The sequence below is a fragment of the Papaver somniferum genome, chromosome 2 (genome assembly GCF_003573695.1).
Source record: "Papaver somniferum cultivar HN1 chromosome 2, ASM357369v1, whole genome shotgun sequence".
Taxonomy (NCBI): domain Eukaryota; kingdom Viridiplantae; phylum Streptophyta; class Magnoliopsida; order Ranunculales; family Papaveraceae; genus Papaver; species Papaver somniferum.
This window is the reverse complement of record NC_039359.1, coordinates 174,339,462-174,361,588: the sequence shown is the minus strand read 5'-3', so window position 1 is coordinate 174,361,588 and position 22,127 is coordinate 174,339,462.

Below are 22,127 nucleotides of genomic sequence, written 5' to 3'. Positions count from 1 at the left end.
TTCCTTAGTGATACCAAATCACTTGTTTACTCCATATATTTCTCCCCATTTTTGTCACAAAATTACAAAGGTACGAGAAAATAAAGGACAAACCGAAAGGATCTTACAAATCTCAAAAGACTTGTAACCTATAAGAGTTAAGCACGAGGGTTCCACACACCATTTTATATAACCAATATCAAAACTGAAACTACAAAGTAATTTTTTTTTGATATGTTACCAAGGAAACAATTGCCTGAAGTAATTTTCCCTAATAGTTTAGTAAATCAAAAATCGACTAAGCACCTTAGTTCTTTTGCTAAACCAATCGTACAAATACAATCGCTTATTCGATAAGATCAAAATAAAGATCAGAATTAACTCTATTTTTCTCATCAGGTTCTAATTATTCAAATAATAACTTAGACACTTCACTTTCAAACAAGACAAGTACTAGGTTAGTTAACTAGCATTTCTTATTAAGGTATTCGATTAGACTTGAATAACCGAAACCTCCACTTTGATAAGTCTAACTAAAATCAAAAATAAATTAGTTTCTCTTATTCGGAATCAAATTGGACTAAACAATTCATCCCGAAAATCCTTTTTGTTAAGCCATAAACAATATATACAAACCAAATAAATCAACTTGCATAATTATTTACCTCAACCGGAAGCAATCGAAACAAACATAGACATTAAAGTACCGCAATTGCACCATAATTTTGTAAGCCTAAACAATTGATACCAAACAATAAAGCAAGATAACAATAGTTTTTCTTAACCGGAAAAAATTGAATCACACACATACATCCATACACAAATAATGGAATAAACATCAATTGTACCGAAATTTTGTTAAGAAAAAACAATAAATATATGCAATAAAATCAGGCTTTTCTTAAACAGGAAAACAATTAACTAACAAATTAGTTACCTCAAGTTTCGCATCCTCTTCTCCCCCAAAAGAATTGTCATTAAGCGCAAGTTCACATTAGAACTCTCCCCCGTTGTGTTGTCATCCTCTCGCAAAACAAAAGAACAACAACAAGGACCAACCTTTACCAGAGAAAGGTTAAAATCCGGTTTTAACTAATGCGATAAAGCTGAAACCCTGAAACACATATGTTTTTATCCTAAACCAAAAGATTCAACATATTGTGACTTTTTCACATATTAGTTTCAATCGGAACCCCTTATGATCCTTTGATAAAGCCTACCGACATGGGATAGAACTTAATCCTACTAAACCAAAAAGTCACCCAAACCATAAGGGTTCACACCATATGCGATCGAATATCAAGGTTAAGAAAACTGAAATCAAACATCCCATAAACATACACAACAATAATATAAAGCATTCAAGCACAAGCTATGTAATCGAAAACTATCACAAGAAAAATTATAAACTAATAATTTTATTCATAATAATAGATAGTTTTATTCATGATAGACCTTATTGAAATAATAAAAAACTAATGTCTATTTTCCAACATGTTAATCCTTCATCTCAATGCTAGAGGAAGGTAGATTATTACTCTCAGTCTTCATCTTGTGAAATTCTTCAAGTAGATAACCTTGTTGTTTGACCAGGATTTCTTGCAGTTGAGAAATTTTCGTGAAGGATTTTGCAAGAACACGTAATTATGTCTTTTATTGAACACAAAAGTGTGTCAATGCTTCAATACTCTGATCTTTCTTCAGCATATTCTCTCTTTCCTTCTTGCTAAGCCAAACTCTCTTTTTGATTTTTCTCTTTGATTTCTCTATATCAAGAGAAGATGCAGACTTATTCTTAAAATGAGCTTTCTGATCTAGCATCTTATCAAGAGACGACATTGGATCCAGACTCATAGTTCGGACAAGGAATGACCAAGAAAAGAGAAGGATCTTTTTATAGTTTTCACACTTCCGAAAATGTAATATTCCTAAAGATACGAATATCTCAAATATTTTAAATTTCTAGATTTTATTTCCATAATCTACACAAAAGTGCCTTCATCTTTCTTCTTCGTCACAAAAATTTGGCACACGTGGTGAGGAAAGAATTCTAATACCGATCAGGTGGTATTCGTATGAGATTTTCTCTCATTATGGAATTTTGAAAAACCAGAGTGTCCTTGATCTAGTATCGTATGAGAAATTCTCTTTTTGTTACCTCGAACTAGCGAAGTATCTTGAGATTGACTTGGGTTGCCTCTGCAACTTTTAGCAATTCTGTTTTTGAGACATTTTTTGCACCTTGTCTTATTTTTTACTTTACCTTTAGATGATTTAATAACATCGGAAGACATGTCCATTTTAAAATGGGTAAATCACTAATGGAGGAGGAAGGAATAAGATTAACAACTAATGTAATATTAGCCATTTCCTCTTCTTCAGAATCATATGAATCAGAGGTATCATCTAGAGTTACAGCCAAAGCCTTACTTCTAGTGTATTTCTTAAGATTGGGACAGTCTTTAGTAATATGACCAAACCCTTTACACTTAAAACACTGAGGCTGATATTCATCGTCTTCTTCCTGATCCTTTTTCACAGGAACTCGATCATGTGGACGCGGATCGATGAGTATCCTTTATGAATCTCTTACTTATTTTCTTTAAGAGATATTAAAACTGTCTAGTAATCAATGGTAATGATTGTTCAATTTCATCATCAGAATTTTCTGCAATCTGTTCATCTGAATCATCCATCTGTCTATTTCTCTCAATTAGAGCTTTTGGAATTTTTGCAGCTTCAAAAGCGATTCATTTAGTTTGAATAGACTGTGATTCATGATCAAAGATCTTTAACTTTCCAACGAGTGTGCTTCGTGAAAGTGTTTAAAGATCATTTGCTTCTATGATTGCATGCTTCTTAGAATCGTATCTAGATGACAACGATCTGAGAATTTTGTACACTATATACTTTTCAGAAATAATCTTTCCAAGAAAGAAAGAAGCATTTACCATCTCATAAAGTTTGATATAAAACTCTTCAAAAGTGTCGTTATCATCCATTCGAAGGTTTTCCCAATCGGACGTAAGAGTTTGAAGTCTAGCTTCTTTCTCTGATGTGTTTCCTTCGAATATGATCTGAAGATTATCCCAAGATTCTTTCGAAATTTTACATGTTGATACATGATGTTGTAGATCACGACTTACAGCATGTATTATAGCATTCAAACCATCTGAATTCTGCTTAACAAAAGCATTTTCTTCGTTTGAAAAATCCACTAAGCATTTAAACTCAGTTTCCGAATTTTCCACGTTCGGGCGATTATAACCATCGACGACTAATAGACATGTATTAAAGTCTCGTGATTGAAGAAAAGATCTCATAGAAGATTTCCTCCATAGATAGTTTGTTCCATCAAATCTTGGCGGTACGTTAATTGAAGTCGATTCATGAGAACTCGAGTTCATTTCTTATAGGTTGGATCGCACCAAACACAGATTGTTAGATATTTTCGTGTTTTCCTGCTCTGATACCAATTGAAAAGACGAGGGAACCCAAATATACCTCAATTTAAAACTTTTCCTCCTATAAGTCCTTTCTCCGGAAGTGATTGTCTATGGACTGAGTCGAGACAATACAACTAATCGATTCAAACTTCGTGTGATCGTATGTGGATACGAGATCGAGACAATACGACAACAATATAATTTGTATGATTGACTATGGATTCAAGATTGAGACAATACAACAACGAAGTATGATTACTTGATAATAGGTTCGGACTTAACCAAACACTATAGGATTGCTATCAAGTAATTAGAAATTAACGTTTGCGTATTTTACTTCTAATTATAATAAAACAATTATAATTGCGGAAATAGAAAAGTAAAAGACACAGCAAGATTTTGTAAATGAGGTTTGCGACAAATGCAGAAAAACCCCGGGACCTTGTCCAGAATTGAATACTCTCAGGATTAAGCCGTTATATAAAATCTAAACTAACTTCGTATATTGGAGGCCAAGCAACTAAACCTATAGTTCACCTAGTTCCGCCTGTATCCCTGCGCCTCCAACTTGTAATAAGTCATGCACTTGGAACAATACCTTTGGTTCGTATTCCAAACAGTAAAGGAACAACAAATCTGTTCGGTAACAACTCTTTTCAAAAAAGTGATATGAGTTTGACAAAAGGCTCTTCCGTTTATCCCAATAAAATCCTTTGTCAGGTTCTTAGATCTATATCAATACAACTAACAAAGTACTTGTATAGATTTCGCAATCAATATTCTTAGTCAAAAAGACAATATATTGATGCCGATCTACTCAACTAATCATTCAAGATTATCACAAAGATAAACCGATTATAGTTTGATCCCCCAGCCAATCAAGTTTTGTGCACACCAAAGATTATGAACTCAAACAAGCAATCTTCTTTGTCTTCAAATCTTCTTAGATCTTCAATAAACACCTGCACACAATCAACTTGAATCTCTTGTGTCAATCACACACAGAACGGAGTCTATTAACAATGGATTATCACAAAACGTCTTTAGATCTACAAACAGTCTAAAGATCCCTGTCGAAACTTCGATCTAGTTTGAGTGAATCTTATATCAGAAGAGAAGATTTTTAAGCATAAACAAACTAGGTGCAATCAAAGTTCAACCACCGTTAGTCAATCAAATCAATCGAAAACTAATAATAAACTGCAATTATCTAGTTTCCCACAAATGGTACTCGTAGAGCTTCTGAATCCCAATGAAGTCTTTAAAACGAGAGGTCGTAAGAGATTTCGCCTAATTAGGGTACTTTCCTCTCCGAATAGACGGCTCCACCAGTAACAACACAACTAGGTAGTTTTGCTGGCTTTGAGGATTAGTTTGCTCGAAATGCTAACTTCAATATTTATAGACTAAGGAAGTTTGGACACTAAGGAATTTCCAAAACCGAAAATATTCTCAAGATATGCAATAAATTTCGAAATTCGGTTTTCATAATTCCTGGAAATGCTCTGTCCAAATATTGACCTAAATCTCAGTAGAAAATCTCCAATTAGTAAATGCACATTACCAATTTTTATTTTCTAAAGATATGCATTTTAATTGCTGGAAATGAAATGCATATAAAACTAATAACCTTAATTAAAAGATTCTTAATTTATTTCGGTCCGGGATCTCCTTGAGTTATTAAGAAATATCTTTGAACAATAAAAGATAAGAATTACTGAGCATGTTCAAAGTATGTTGACATATTTTCTTTGTAAATCCTCTTTCATATTTACAATCTTGGAACCGATTATACCATGCTTCCAAAAAAATTAGAATTGGTTCATCTGATTTCCAAGAACTATGTGATTGATCGAAAACATTCAATCACCATTCATGGGTTTAACGGTTCTACCAAAACAAGTTTCGGTTCTACCTCTATGTGGGTAGTAGGATCGGTCACAGTAGTTACCAAAAGTTGGTTGACTAGGTACTAGGATTGGTTACCACATATATATGGTATAAACTTGTATTCAGTTGTACAAGTTATAATATCGGTCACACCAATTACTAAAACTTGTTAACCTACTACAAGGATCGTTTACACATTTTGTGATTAGTCCCAACCAAGTTCTAGGATCGGTCACCCAATGACAAGGAATGGTCACACCCATTACAAATATCGATCATACCATCTCAGGTGATTACTTAGGATCAGTTTCACTAATAAAAGTCATGCCAATACAAAAGTCAGGCGTTGTAATAGTTTTACCAAGATACATAAACAAGTTATGAGCGGTTATACTAAACACACGTATTGGTAACCCAAATATTTGCAATGAATAACAATACCAATAAGCCTAGCGATTTCCCTTTCGATTCACAAAACAAGTTTATGAATGTACTTCCTTTAAACGAATGTAAACCATTGTTTCCTAGGACGAAATCTTCACCCATACCCATACACATAATCACAATAGCATTCATACGATTATGTCGATGTATTATATACGAAGTTCAAAAGATAGACGGTATACTTCGTATTGTAATTCCTTAATACTATGTCTAACTAGAGTATAATCATTCACAGCTTCACAATTATGTTTTCAATATGCACGACTTGAAAGATATGTTAGTAATAAAACATTTCAAGTCAAATATTACGAATCTCAAGAGGAAGGATGATGTCATCGTTGTAGCTCTTTACTTCTTCACATTCTTCAAGTCTTCATGTAATACTAGTAAGTCTCATATCCTAGTAAATTTCTAGCTAACCTATACGAAGTTGACTCTAGTAAATAATCAAGCGACTCTTTAAATGAGTTTTGATTTACTAAAATATGACAACCAAACTTGACATACCAACGCTTGGTGGGTTCAACCGAGCTATGCTCTAAAAAATAATATTGAAACACTTTTTTTCTCCTTTATCTTTATTAGAAATATATCGCAGCAATTTACTTAACAATCGAAAAACTTCATTTTTGTCTTTCTTTTTATTAGAAAAACATTGCAAGTATTTATTTAATAAATACATGCAAAAGTGTTCTCATTTGTGATTATAAGCTCAATTTATAATGTAACAATTGGTGAGGACTCACCTCCCTTGGTGTTCGTTCGTTCAACCCTAGCCGCCCCCATTACTTGAATTGATACTGTAAAAGATGTCTTCTATTGTTCCACTTCTTTAAACAAGTTGCTTTTGATTGCATGCTTCACGATGATTTAGCCGCTCCCATTATCTGTAGAGATATTTCCAAATAGAAAAGATAAACATCGTCGCCGCTAGGGCCATAAGGTTGAAAACAATGACGAAAATCTTCGTGCCTACTTTCATCACTTTTCGAATCTTCACTGCCATGTGTTTTATATCTCAGGTACGCAGTGCAATCTTTGGGAATGTGATTAAGGGTAACACATTTGAAACAACCTTTCCCCTTACTAGTTTGATGATTTTTATTCTTGTATTCAGACCATAGCTTAAACAAACTCTGAATAAAGTCCACTTGTATACTCTGGTCATCAATCAGATACCTTGAGTTCGCCATAATAGCACAAGCATATTTTCCAGGATCATATGGTAGGAAACGATGACGAAGATCATCATTTATTAGATTCTTCACATCACCGGCTAGTAGAATCTTCTGTAGGCAGGCACTAGCATACTCCTAATAGTTAGCATTAGAAATGCATAAGCTGAGAAACATAATCTTATCAAATCCAGTGGAAAAAGAAAACGACTTCTCTTGCGCGGTGTCTGTTAGAAATGAAGAAATATTAGTTGATGTTGACTACAGTCTCGCGAGTTAGTAAGCCGGCTTCTCTTGAGACCTTGAATCATATTTACACCAAAGACAAAGATGGAACCAGTGTGCATAAGGAAGCACATTATCAGTAGAACCAGTCCCTTGCATGTAAATTAAACATAGTTGTATATTATCAATGAACTTTGGGAAAACTTTCATTTGAGCTGATGAACTTTTAGTCCCCAAGGGTGATTGTTTAGGATTTTCTATAAGACCCTCTTCTAAAGTGGGTTTTGTAGGTCGGGTGGGTGGAGATATCATTGGTGCAGGAATATTTCCTTCTTCGTCTTTACTACTTCTTGTTTGTTATTGTTTCGGGAGCTTCTCCTCTAGAAAAGGAGCTAATTGATTATTTAGTGCAAGTGTAGAAGTTTGTTTGGTTACCGTACCATGATGCTCCTGAGTAGGTTTATACTTTCTCTTTTTCGGTGTAGCAACAGACCCCATAATCTCATCAGCTCTCGTTTGACCGTAGTCGGTAGCCTTCAGAAGTGAATTGTCAGTAAACTTAAGCCTCATTTCTAGTATCCTACGACCAGTTTCTGTCTCATGATTCACTTTATTTGGACGAGAGGAAGATTCATAAACATATGCATATACTCTCAGTTTCGCGGCGATAATCCCGACACGTTCTCTGCTGCAAAAGAAGGCATCATGTTTCCATCTTGCAACAATTGTTCCCCCAAATCAGCATTCAGAAGAAACAAAACACAAAGAACCTTAAGAATAGGAGCTGAGTTCAATGTTGACAACAAATCCTTGTCAATATCTTCAATAATAAATTTAATTCTGTATGTATCTTGAATCTTTATAGTTGTATGTCGACGAACATTGAAGGAACGATAAATCCCCATTATTCTTCCGGCATCAGTGGCAACAGGTTTCTTATGTGCCAGATGCCATCCTCCAAAAGTACTCGCAAAGTACTCTGGCTCTCTACAACGAATGACAATCATGTCAACACCCTTGTTAATATAGGTTTGAGAACGATTGATGGTATTAATCCAAGCAAGGAACTGTAGGTTATACGATGTTCCTTCCAAGATATCGTTAACGTCAGTACTGTAATGAGAAAATATCAAAATAGCCCTCTGCCAACATGGCATAGCAGATTCCACAATAATGTCTTGTGGTTTATCAATAGAGACAATATCTATAGTAACCATCATAAATTTGTCCCACGTTTTTCTAAGGTTTTTGATGAAAATACCTTCAGATCTTCTCTTGAAAAAACATCTTTCCAACTGAAGTTTAACATTTTTGGTTCTGAGACTAGCATCTGCTGCTAACAACATCTGTTCATCTCCCTTTTGAGCTAAGACTTCTGTGGTTCCGAGATGTGCATCTGCTGCTAAAAGCATCTGTATATCTACTTCCCTTTGAGATAAGCCTTATGCCAATATTGATACTTCCTGGGACGGAGTGGAATAAGTAGAATCTGTTTTTCGTTTTCTTATCCTTAGGGATCCATACAGCAAAAACACAAACCAAGGAGGTTTTCGAGGAATCTCATAATAAGAAACTTCTTCACGTTCGTAGTGAATTTTACACACCTTTAATGAAGCTTCATAGTTAGAAGTCCAGTTTAAGGAGTTCAAACGCGCACCTGATTAGTGATCGAGTGCAGGTATCCAGCTGAGGGTTTAACTTGTCTAAGCTTGTTCACGGAACTGACAAATATTGAATCTTTACTGAGGCAGACAGTTAAAACATCCGAGAAGCATGAATAAGAAGGAACATACTTCTTCAGAAAACCGAAATCCCTTGTTGGAGGAGCACGATTAGTAAAGTAATATCATCTGTTGTTAGAAACCCTTTCTTAGATTTTTTTCTCAGCACCTCTATACTGGCAGGAAAACTCCTTTGTATCAGATCATTATCTTTTCTTCCGTGCAATACCAAGCCCTCAACCAGTAGGTGTTCCTGCAGATTTCTACCAACAGTGACAAGTGGATCTCTCAAGGTGACTGTGGCTGATTCTTGTGTAACAGCCATTAGACCTGGGAAAATCAACTTGGTTATATTATTTTGGTTGGGAATCTGCTTAGTTGTTTCATAAAGAGCCTGCTCACTATCTTTCGAAGAAATATCCCTCGAATCTAGTAAGTATTGTGAGCGCCCATCCCAGCGAACAATATACTTCGACTGCTTTTCTAACTTCAATTGTTTATGCCATAATATAGGGAAATTCAAAATCTTAACATAACAACTGAGGTTATTGAAGCTTGGCTTCGGCATAACTAGATCGATGGGAGTATTAGAAATATCAAAAATCTCAAGACATGGTGGAAGTGGATTCTTAACAGAAGTATCAGTTTTCTCTTGATTATGCACATTCTGAGGAATAAAAGAATCCGTGATTGAAGAAACATAATCAAGGGTTTGTGGATGTTGGATTTCAGCAACACACAAATTCTCTTTGTTTCCCTCATTCTCTTCTTTATCTAAGATAGGTACTTGGGAATCTAGCGTTGGTGTAGGATCTTCAAAATATGGCTTCTCTCGGAAACGAGCAAGTATCTCATCAAGCTCTTTCCATAAATCTGACTTTTCTTTTTCAATCCAACGTCGTAATGGCGTTGGTTCATGTAATCCCATTAAACGATGCATTCTATTGCCTTGACAAAAATCAAAACTATGCAAATTTTCATTATAAACAACACCAAAACTCGAAAGCCAAGGCTCGCCTAATATCACATGAAAATTTTCTCTACAAGATAGTTCACAATAAGCAAAATTGTTATACTTACCGTTGTTGAAGGTAAATTCAATATGACCGCCAAATAAATCCCATTCGTCGTAATTCCTTTTCTTGAAGTAATTTGCTGCTCCAATAGATATATAGTTTTTCGGGCTTGATGGATCAATAATAAAGTCAGTGATCATTCCATCTACACTGAATATAGTACTAAATTCCCTTTCCATAACAAAGAAATTAAGGCACTCAAAGGAGGCTCTTAACTGTGGATAGAACACAAAGCCAAGAAACTCAAAAGAGAATCTCAACCGTGGCTCTGATGCCACTTGACGTAACGGAAGCGTATGTTTTGGATCAAAGATCCGATAAAGATAAAAACTAGTGTGAGATCAATAGATTCACAAAAGTGATGATAAAATAAAGATAATAAAATAAAAGATAAGTTTGATATTAATAAAATAATAATATTGGTTGTAGAATTGTGTATCTCTACTATGCTTATGCCTTCTTATATAGGCTTCAAGGATTCTAAATATAATTAGGACTAGAAAAGGAAGTCAAACCAAACTAGGAAACACATTAGAACTAGGAAAGGAAATCCTAAATAAAGAACAATGATAGGAAGTTCTAAGAAGAACTATAATAGGAAATAGAAATAGAGTAGGATGTCCTACATCACAAACGAACTTTGAGTTCGATCATGTTGCTATCCACGAACATCGAACTCAATCATGTTGCTACCCCAAGTGCACACAAAAGTTTCTCAAACACAGAAAATTTTGCTTCCATACTGTAGCGAATTGAAAGAAGATTCAAACGATCCAAACTCACTCAATTCGGACTTAAAACGAATAAGTTATTGACGAAACAATATTTGCACGAAGCAGGCGTGCTATCGCAGATGTAGCAAAATGATAGTGCATACTATGATGACGTGGACTATTGATTGGATCTGAATGCTGACATGGAAGTCAATGTGTTGACGTGGTACGACGACACGGAGAAACGCATGACCTGACGTGGCATATAGCGATTGTACTATGTCTACTGACGTGTCAGTTGAAGACTGAGCCCTGCCTGCTGACGTGGCAATAGAGTTGACCACATGGTATATGCTGACATGGAACTAGAGTTGACCACATGGTATATGCTGACTGTACCGAAGCTGCTGATGTGGAACTTGGTTTGACCGATTCAGTCTGGACCTAGATGGACCAGATCGGCTGGACCAAATTGAACCAGCTGATGAACCGATCCGGATGAACCCGTAGGTGAACCGGCTATTTGCCTTGGGTTTTCTGTTACGGTTTCTGCAACATATATTACTGTTACGCTTTTAGCGACGATATTCATCACTATTTATGCTGCTTTTTTGCAACAGTGTCTGCAATCTTCGTAACAGTTTCTTCAACCCTTTCGCAGCAGTCTCTTCAATCTTCTTAACAGTTTCTTCAACCCTTTCACAATAGTTTCTTCAACCTTCATAATTGTTTCTTCGACTGTCATAACGGTTTCTTCAACATCGTAACCGTTTTTCTGAACCCTAATTTTTGTTCTTGCTGATTTTTGCGTGAAATCCATACATGATTTTCTTCGCACTTTTCTCAATGGCAAAACATGATTGTTTTACATGAATCCCCTTAGTTGGCGCTAATGTTTGTACTCAAAATTACTTTTAGGCACAAAAAACGATTGATTGGTGATGATTAAATAAATTAGGGCCAGAAAACGAAGAAAAATAAAGGAGACAAGGAATTTAACGTGGTTCGACAAGTTGTGCCTACATCCACGGATTGAATCCTGTAGGGAGAGATTTTATTGATATAATGATTACAATAATTCTTGAATGCTTAACAAACCTAGAATTCCACATCCTTTGAGTTGGATTTTGGCCTCTATTTATAGGCAAAAACCAAATCTAGTTGTAGTTAACCCTAGATTTGTTGGTATCCAAAATAACCACCTGGATTTGTACTTATCCTTTAATATTTGTGTCTACCCTTGAAGATCCATGTCTATCTTCCCCAGATTTGAGTCTATCTTGAAAGATTCTTGCATATCTTCACATGATTTGAGTCTATCTTGAAAGATTCTTATATATCTTCACAAGATTTTTATTTATCTTGGAAGATTCTTGTCTATCTCCCAAAATTTGTGTCTATCTAAAAATGACTTCCAAAATAAGTCTTTTGGGCTTCTATAATAAGCTAGACTGAATGGGCCTATACGATGAGCCATGGGTTTATTTAATAAACCAACTGGGTTTCCATAATAAACCGATTGGGATACTACAATAATACATGCGTTTCTTTAATAAACCAACAGGGTTTCTATAATAAACCGATTGGGCTTCTATAATAAACCGATTGGGATTCTATAATAAGCCATGGGTTTCTTTAATAAACCAACTGGGTTTCTATAATAAACCGATTGGGCTTCTACAATAAGCCATGGGTTTCTTTAATAAACCCCGGGTTCCTACCATAAACCAAACGGGTTTCTCCAATAAACCGTGTTTCACCATTATGCAATAGCTTGTGCGGTACACACGTGCACCATTTTAATAGGGTACAAACACTCTACAAACAATCAAGATCAGGATACTTGAGTTATCGAGATAAAAGATAACTAATCCTGGCTTCGCGAATCCCAGTGAAGTCTTTGTAGTCGCAAAACCCTAAAAGGGTTTATGGAGAGGACGACTCTAGATACAAATAGGACACACAGAAAGTAGTGTCAGGATTCAAAGATTCTAGTTGCCAAGAGTTCCCCTTATATAGACTTCAAAGCTAGGTTGCTTTAGGTTTAAGCTAAGATAGCTTTGGAACCAAGCAAACAATATCCACCCTTAGATGAAAGCTTTGAATCTTATTCACATATACAAGAGATACACTCTGGTTAGGTAAACCGTAACCAAACCGTGTATAAATACTATGTTAAACATGGTTATCCGAAACTATCCGGTTTGAACTTAAAAGCTTAACACTCGTAAAGCTTCTTGATCCCACAGAAGTCTTTAAACGAGCGGTCGTAAGAGATTTCACCTAATTAGGATACTTTCCTCGCCGAATAGACGGCTCCACCAGAAACAACAAGAAATGAAGTTTTCATGTCTCTTAGGATAGTTTGCTAGAAATGAAAACTTAAGTATTTATAGACCAAGGATGTTTGGACACCAAAGAATTTCCAACATCGGAAATATTCTCAAGATATGCAATGAATGAATGTTTTGGGATAAAAACGAATTCTGCTAATGTTGGTAAATTTAGGTGTGTTGATGAGAAACGAATTCAAACCCTAAACAAATGTACCGCACAGAAGTACTTTTAAGTTCGAAAGATCAATATGTAAGACTCTAGCCTAAACCAAGAAATGGACGTTCTAGATTCAATTCGGTCACAAAGTGAAGGAGAATGGTTGATCTTAGGGAGGGAAGCGAAGAAGGTGTTTGAGATCAGAATATTGAATTATGAAGGTGTGGTTATTTTATGACTTGTATCATAATGTGGAACTGGCTTGCAGAACGTAAGCTATCAGTTCTTGGTATTTTCTGGATACTTGTGTTGATCACACTTGTGTTCTCTTTTGTTGAAATAGGTTGAAATCTTGTTTATACAACTCATGTTCGAGCGTACCCTGATCTCGTAGGAAGTGGAGGTGGTCAAGTAATGGAGAAGTGGGGTTGTGCAAAAGGTGGTGATCATCACGTTCCAATTATGAGGGAAGACTGGTCACCCTTTCACCCAGTACCCTCTCATTGTTGTTAACCGTCCGTCCTTTCCTGACACTTTATCGTAATGGGCATGTTACACGCCGCACTCCGTAAACCACCAGACCAATACCCCAGTAAGCATCCCCCAGTTTGTGACACGTTTGATCTCTCGAGTGTTTTGTAGGAAAGTATATACAGCAGGCTGCTGAATGCGTCAAGTCATGAGACTCGCTGGTTAAAGTAGCATATAGTGCTTTTATGTCAAATAATAAAATTATTCGTGGAATCAATATTTATAAAGCATAGTTTATAATTGATGCACATGAAGCATCGCTTTTAAACAAGCTGCTAAAAATAATCGATGTGCAGGAAGCATCGTTGTTTTAGAGCTCGTCCAAATTAGTCGCGAGTTGAATGTCTTAAAAAGAGCGTGACCGGCCACCTTTGGGCGATCTTTTGGGAACCCTATGGGCAAGCCACAACTTGGACGATCATTCCCTGTAGAGGAGGGATGGCCGGTGATTACAGTGTTACCCTGTTGGCTTCCTGGAATAAATCTAGACCATCCGACTAGGCTAGAGAAGTTGTATGGACAAAATGATTTGCGGCAGTTGCGTACTGCTGTTAATTCAATTTAGGGTTTAGAAGCCGTGTAGCCAACCCTATTTAGGCTAATCGATTCAAGGAACTAGACATTGGTTTGATCAGGCCGATTGGTCAGATGTAAAGGAGAGCTACCGGTGAGCATGCTGACATCTATTAGGCCTCCTAAAATTGGATCTAAGCCATTCAATTTGGATTGCGAAGATGGAAGACCGTGATCGATTTTCGATAGAAGCACGCTGCCACAATGCAACTTAGGGTTTCCGAAACAGCGCGTTCACCCTAGTTTGAGCAAACGATTTGATGCACTCTTGGCTTCCCATGGGCAAGTCGATCGACCAGGGATGGGGTTGGGTCGCCGGTGAACACGCCAGCACCTCTTTGATCATTCGAAGGAATATATAGACCGTCCAACTAGGTTAGCTAAGTTGGGCGGATGTGATGAATTTGAGACTGTTATGGTCGGTCTTAGCTCGTTTGAGCTCTTTTTTTCAACAACACAATCACCCTGGTTTTGGCTAGCGATCAGGGGTATTGCGGGTGAACTAAAGGGATTCCGATCGGCTGGGGTGCTAGTGGCCCCGCCGGTGGACATCATGGAGATTTCCTGGTTCTGCTGGGAAGAGGCTAAGCTTGTTGAATTGTCTGGCCAAATCGTGTGGCCGTGATTGCTCTTTAAGACTGACATGGACAGTCTAGGTTTTCCTTAGGGAATTTGGGCGTGTCGATCGTGCTAACTTTTAGTTGAAAAGCGCTTTGACACGAAAATATCTTTATCAGAAGGTGGTGCAACCTGTGTGAGTATTTTCATACAGATATCAATACTGACACTTCGGGAGATTCGTGCTACTCCACTGCGAGTGAACATTAATCGTCATGTCTTGCCAATATTGAGAGTTCGGCTGGGGAACATAGCATAGGAAAATACTAGACGGGCAATGCATTAGTGAATAATGCTGGTGGAAAATAAAATTCATATAATATTTGGGATTGTTGCTATATGCACCATTCTGAGTGAATTTTATATATATATATATCTATATATATATATATATACAAATATATTTATAGATGGGGAAAAACGATTTGCTGTTTTTTTAGGAAAGTGAAGAGACGACCGTGAGTACAAGACTCCTCAACCGAGCAAACTGTTTAACCTGCACTGTACGGGAGTGTTTTTAAGTTCGAGAGATCAATCTGTAGGACTCCGTCCTAAACCAAGTCAATGGACGTTCCAGAGTCAATTCGGTCACAAAGAGGGAGATGGGTTGATCTGTAGGAGGGAAGCTGATAAGTGTGTGAGATCAATGATGATCAAGGATTGTGAATGTGATGTAGGCCTCAAGACCAAAACCCTAAGTGATATCCCCCATGTGACGTGTATGATGCCTCATGAACGTGGAGTCTGCAAAGAAGACACGTATTTAATTAGTCAGTCATTGACTTGATTAGACAATGAGTCTAAGTTTTGTTGAATTGAGCATGATTCACGAATGCTCAGTGATTCATGGATTGAACATGTCTGTTGAGACGTATAATTCTTGAATAAATGTTGATAATTGGATCAACATGATGAATATTGATAAACTGAGCAAATATTTCTCGTATGATGAATTGTTGGATATTGATAGTTGAACCAATATTGACGAATTGAGAAAATATTGCTCGTTTGATGAATTATTGGTAGCATGACCAAATAAAATATTAATTAAAATATTAGTACCTGAACCGAATATTATATAATTAATTAATATGTTAATTGCTAGATCAACATAAAATTATTAGTGTTTGAACTTTCTCAGATTATTATGATTTGTGGAGCATTTGTTCGAAACCTTAATTTTGATCAATTGTTCGTCAATTGATGAATTGCTGAAAATAGGTCACTGAGTGAAGGAGGGACCAACCACGTGGGATGATGGACGACCATGTGGTGCCCAAGTGCACAGGTGAGCATGCACCAGAGTCCTTAGTTGACCGGTTGGTGAAAGAATGATCAAATGATGGTGTTGATCATATATTAGAATAGTGCTCGTGCGAGCATTAGGTGATAAAACCTAATTATGGAGAAATGAGGGACCAACCAAGAGGGCATGAGACCGACCCTTAGTGGTCGTGGGACCAGCTGATGGTCGTTTGAGAAAATTCCAAGTTGGTTGGAAAGAGTTTGAGAAAATTAGGTCAAAATTATAATGATGTAGACTTAGGGCCGGCCTTGGTCGGTAAAGGAAGTATGCCTCTGTCACCATAATGTTCGTGTCTCAGTTCTGAGAGTTTTGGTATTTTCTGATGTGAGTTCGAACAATATTTTGGATTTTCAGAAGAGTTTGATCTTTGACTGAAATTCTTGATTTTTCCTGAATGAGCAAGTTGATCTTTGCTCGTTTGATCAATATTTTGAGAATATTAAAATATTAATATTTTAAAAAAATCGTGAGTAGCTTAGTCGGTCATGTGACCATTTGACTTTTTGGCTTTTTCATGGTTTGAGCAATATTTGAGAAAATATGGAAAAACCAGGGTTTTTCCTCAAACGGGGGAGTTTGATGAGATGGGGGAAATAATAATTGTGAAAACAAGGGATTGCAAGGTGTGGAACCAGCCATGGCTAGGGCATGGCCGGCCGGCTAGGTAGCCCGGTCCCATGACACCTTCCCCTATTTTTATTATTTTTCATCATTTAAGGAAAATATGGAGAAACCGTGAGTTTTTCTCAAACAAGGAAAGTTGCTTGAATGGAGGAGTTTTCATGAAATCAGGAAAATAAGAAAATAAGAAAAAATTAAAGGAAGAGGCGTGGGGGACCGGCCGGCCGGTGGGCCCGGCCCTCCCTAGGCGCCTCTTTATATTTTTTAATTATTATTTTCTCTCTCCTGTTTTTCGTAGGTTTCCTCGTTTGTCCATATTTTGAATGATCGTTTGTGTATTTGGGTGCTCGTTCGTGCATCATTATTGAGTACACTGCACCATTTTCTTGGGGCTTACTCGGTGATAGTCCAGACGCCCGATTGTTGAGTAATTATTACTAATTCATGGAATTCAATGGAGAATGGTTCATGAAATGGAGTAATAACAATAAATTGATTATCTGTTACTAATCCATGAATCCAGTCGGGGAATTCAGAGAACGGAGTAATGAGATAAAATGGTTATCTATTACTAATCCATGGAATCAGCCGGGGACAGCCATGAAACGGAGTAATGAGATAAAATAGATTATTTTCTAGGAATTCAGTCGGTGAATATCATGGTAGAATTAATCTTTTGTAGAATTGAGATATGAGATAGTTGAAGCATCATACTCGTTCTGAAGAGTGCATAGTCAGGAAACAACGTGTAGCGTTGGTGTCCTAAAGGCGTTTATCCCTCCAGCAAACAATTATGTCCAGAGAGCCACCCGGATCTATACACGGACTCTCTACATTGTCAGTGAACAACGAGTATAGTCGACGTCCTGAAGGCGTTAAGCCCTCCGATAAACAATTATTTCCAGAGAACCGCCTCATCGTTCTTCTATGTAGAGGGGGGTCTTTCCATGTAGTCAGGGAACAACGAGTATCGCCGACGTCCTGAAGGCGTTAAGCCCTCTAACAAATAATTATATCTAGAGGAACACCCAATCGTTCTTCTACATAGAGAGCACGATGAAATGCATAGCATCAAACGCTCAGCTAGTGGGAGGCCTTTCGAGAAACATATTCATCATGGCTCTGAGAGGAATGCTCACTCAGTCAAATATCGCGAAACGGTTTACGAATCGTAAAAAACGAATCGTCACATGTGTTCCTCAAGTCGGCCAGAAACATGCAGTATCATGATTTTACGATTTTAGCCCTTGTTGAAAATCCACCATCAACAATATTGAATTGCTCAATACATTTGTGAGCGAAGAGGTTTATGCACTCATTGCTTTCAAATGGATTTTGTTCCTTTGCAGGATGACACCGTATTAAATACAAGGTTTTACGATTTTACCCTTGAACTAAAAACCACCATCAATATTAAGTCCCCTGCTTAGCACGTAATAATGATGTTATTACGGGGTAAGCAATGGATGGTGACATACAAGATGAAATAGAGAAGAAAGGAATAGACGGTATTCCCGGAAGGAGTCGACCGTCGGCAGTGTGCGGGACGGTATTTGGTGCGGCCGTGGGGCATCGGTATGGTGGGCCCAGCTTCCCTTCCTTGTGCACCAAGCAAAGAAGGTTTCCTTCTTTCGTTAAAATTCCGCCAAACTTACATGTATAAAAGGGTGTTGACCCCCACCCTCCCTTGTTTCTTTTCTTTTTTAAGTTGCTCGTTTGCTCCACTCCGTCCCTGGCAACGTGTGTCTCTTTGTTTTCGCCATCATCACGAGAGATTCAACCAACAAAAGGTAAGTGCACTGCGTCCTTTTTTTTCTTATTCTTTTTTGTGGATGTGAACCCTAGCTTTAGGTGTAGCTTCCTCTAACGCGAAAACTCATCCCAATATGAATGAAACTTCTTTGTTGCAATATTATAGTCAACTTTAACAGTAGTATCAAAATAATCAACCTCACTGGAATCGCCGGCAAGACGAGCGAAGAATCATAGGTGAGCGCCATTGTTTTGCTCTTTTTTTTTGTTCGAGGGGCGTAAGTCCCCACTCGACACAGCTACAGGTATAACCCGGCCGTGGGCGTATATCCCTCGGCCAAAGAGAATTTTGTGTGTGGCTCTTTCATCCTTCTTGCTAGCTTTTATCCACATAATTCTCCATCTATGAGCTTCGACTATTAGTGATTACATTGAATTTTGATAAGAATTTGCGTGCATGATTCCTCTTTTTTGGCATGAAGTAGTGACTCTTTTTCTCTTTTCTTTATTGTAGTTATTTGAAAGTGAACGTAAGGAATTCTCGTTAAGATGTCACCTGGAAATACTTCTGCTGCTAAGCTCGGAAGTGCTAGCAATTCCAAATATATGAAAAACATAGATGATGAGCTATTTTTTGTGCCTTATCCGAACATTAGGACTCATCCTGGTCATAAAATAACCCTCTTTACGGGTTCAGAGAATGAAGAGGTCGCTCCGTAAGTTTCTCCAGTGCGTGTGATGAGATATTGTCTCCAAAATAAAGAGTATCCAGCTTCTCCCATTGATTTTTCATAATCCGCTGCGCTCTTATGAAGGATGGATGAGGCATATGTTGGGAAATGAGCGTATCAAAATAACCTGACCAAAGTGAAAGTTGTTGAAGCTGTCAAGGCGTCTGCAACACTTCGCATTAGGAAAGATGTTGCGGGTTTGATCACTTTCATTTCTCGATGGTGTCTCTCCACACACAGGTCCATACGTAGATGGGGAGAAATGACCATCTCCTTAGAAAGCGTAGCCGTTTTGCTGAGTCTTCCAGTTGCAGGGAATCTTGATTTCAAGTTGTCCAATGAAGAAGAAGTGATGTTTACCACTCTATTTTAGAAAGTAGAAGGATATAATCCGAAGTAAAATGATGAAAAATGTTTCTATACTTGGTGGGTGTCTGAATGGTTTCCTATGAAACCGAAAAGGTTCAACTGTTGGATGATGTACTCAGCGCTACGTTTTTATCCTTGTGGCTGTCTAGAGATGTTTTTGATGATGGATCTGGTAAAAATACCATAAGAAGGAAGCTCGTTATGTTTGCTATTAAGTTGGCGCAAGGCATAGTCCTCCCCCTAGGCAGTTTGTTCCTTAGGTATTTCTACTCTCCACCGATTCCCTGGCAGCGGACATGTATGCTTCCAATGTATATATGAAGGTGGATTCGCATGTTCACATTTCTTTTCTCCAAGCATGCTTATGGGAGAACTTCAAAGGTTATGCTCTTAATCCTGCAAATTTGTTCTCCAGTATATATGGGGGTTCCAGAATACTCCATTGGCAGAAGAGGCATCCAAAGTCTGGGTTGAAGATTATTGATTTTTTTTACAGCGTGCATGCCATCGATCTTCGCCCGTGGGCACCGGTTCATTCTTCTGTAGTTCAGCCAAAAACTTTTACCGTTGTTCCTGATATAGTATTGCACACCGATTGAGAGGATATGAGTTTTGGAGAGACCATATTTATGCGAAGATGCACGCCAGGATATATTCCATCTTTTTTTAACGAATCCTTTACTGCAGTTCCGTATAACATTGACAGGACCGCTCGTCAGATAGGTTTTGATCAGGGAATCCCGTTTTTTCGCCCGCCAACGCCTTCGGTGGATCTTTTGACATCTATTTTCGATACTAGCGTCTTCACAGCAAAGAAAAGCCTACCATTCTTGCTCCCAGGAAGAAAACCAGTGGCGACTGATAAGTATAAGGAATTTTGGAGAGAAGAGCTCCTAATTTTTCAAAAATTCGCGAAAGAAGTTGTGACAGTCCCGCGCGACATGCTTTCTCCTGAAACTTTGAAACAGCATAAGTTGTTGAAGTTACTTCCTTCTGGTAAACGAACCAGGGCTCGTGTTTCCAAACAGAGTGAGTGCAGTCCCCAGAAAAAAGAGGCGAGGTCGAAGACACGTGCAGGCGGCATTCGAACGACTTCAACAGCTCCGATAATTTTTAATTCTTCCAATATGCAGGTACATACGTGATTTCTCTTAACCAGTCGATTTTAGTTATTTCGAGGCGGCCTCACTAAAAACCTTCCTTTTTTAAAATCAGGGTTTCGGGAATGTGAACGCTTTTGCTAGACTCGCACGTAGTCACAACATGGCGTCCCTAGAAGAGAAATCCGGCGATACTGAGTCTCTTGAAGATGAAGATGAGGTTGAAGACGAAGAAGGTTCAGAATTCGGCAGTGATGAAGGAAGTACTTCTAAGCGTAGTAGAGAATCTAAATGCTCCAGCGAGCCGGAAGATGAATTGGTACGTCTTTTACACATTTTCTAAAAAAATGATTCGTTCTTTGACGTGAAATAAACATTAACCAGTGATATTGCAGGATGAAACTATAATGGAAAACAATATTGAGGTGGAGATGGATGATGATGCAGGGAACATTGCCGCCCCTTCTGATGAGAATGGAGATGTCGCGTCCATGGTTTTAGATGTAACTGCCTCCAAAGAACCTCCCGGAAATGGTACGGCATTAGTTGTGCATTCCGTTGCTGAAGCCACTTTCGATCCCCCTTTTGACGTCCCCTTCATAGACCAGGTGATGGTTGGAGGATTTAGCGTGCTAGCTAAGTATGCAGAGTTATACACCAGGATATGGAAGACGCATGGTCACATTGCCACTTTCAATAAGTTTAAGAGTCATTTTTCACTGGTTAAACGTGTCGAAGAAGCTCTATCTTCCATTCATAACATGTGCAGCGCAACTGTGTGCGTCGTTTCTGAGGAAATAGTTCAAAACTGGGAGTTCCACCGGGATATGTTTGTGAACTTTGAGTTTAACGCCTCCTAGTTCTGTGAAGGAATTTCTAAAATCCAAAAGCTGCAGACTGAAATGCCTGAATTCCCTTTAGGCATTTCAGGCTGCTCTCCAAAATATGAAGGACGCTTTCGCCAAGAAGAATGAGTCATTGTTGGACGATTTCCCTTAAATGCTTTTACTTCATGAACTTTCTCCTCTTAGGTTTTTTTTTTGAAAAGGCAAAACACGCCTCTTTTATGGTTTTGATTTTCTGGTTATGAACTAGTAGGTGATTGCTTTGTGAGGATTCTGAATTGATTTACTCTCAAAATGATTTTGTGAGTAATTTTCTGGAAATGATAATATTTGGATGAACTAACAAGTTGGAATGCAAATAGCGCAACCCTTTTGGAGAAAGTGTGAATGTTACATGAAAAGGGGGAATACTAGAGTAATATGATCTTTTTAGAATAATCATATTATTGTCTCTATTATCAACATGAGATGACGCATGTGTCGAGTCCCAGTGAATTTCAAAACAATTGGTTGTGTATT